Here is a 767-nt window from a genome sequence, read left to right on the forward strand (position 1 = left end):
ACAGGATGAAAATAGAAAGGCCAAAAATGGATTCTTCTCAAAGACATTGTTAATTATTTTTAAATACTCTAATTTAAAAAATTTCTACTATTTTTAAATGTGATTTATATAGATACACATAGGAAATTGAGTAAAATAAAATATATACAATTTTAGAAAAATCAAGTCATGAGTTTAGTGATCTAAAAAGTAATGTTACAAATAAACTTGAAAACTTACTGGAATTCTGATGAAGTAAAATAAAGGTCAAGACTCTAACAAGTGAAAAATATACCCAATTGAAAGCATCCAAAGCCAACAGTCAAAGTGTATGTGGAAAAACCAGTAAATGCATTTGTTTGCAATACTCTCTGAATATTCCCCAATACCAAAGGATACATTAATTAGAACAAAATGCTTGGTAAGAATTCATATTTCATAACTAACCATAGTAGAAAAGGAAAGGATTTCTTCTCAAATTTTTAAATTTAGTTTTGTTGGAGAAAATATTCTCAGTTCTCTTCGTTTTAACAACCAAAGGGGGTGAAAATGGACACAGGATAGCAATAAAATTAATATATAATGACAAACACATTTGTCATAAAATTGAAAAAAAACAACATCTAGTTGGCACAGTGTCAAACTATAGCTCCTAAAATGCATAGTGAAGACAAAGAACTTTATATATCCTGTTGTTTAGACTAAGTTGACATGGTTTTATGTGAAGTCAAACGCTAAACAAGCATCACTGCTGATCATCAAGATGATGTTCAAGGCTGAGCAAAAGG

Source organism: Peromyscus eremicus, chromosome 2 (assembly GCF_949786415.1).
Source record: "Peromyscus eremicus chromosome 2, PerEre_H2_v1, whole genome shotgun sequence".
NCBI lineage: Eukaryota > Metazoa > Chordata > Mammalia > Rodentia > Cricetidae > Peromyscus > Peromyscus eremicus.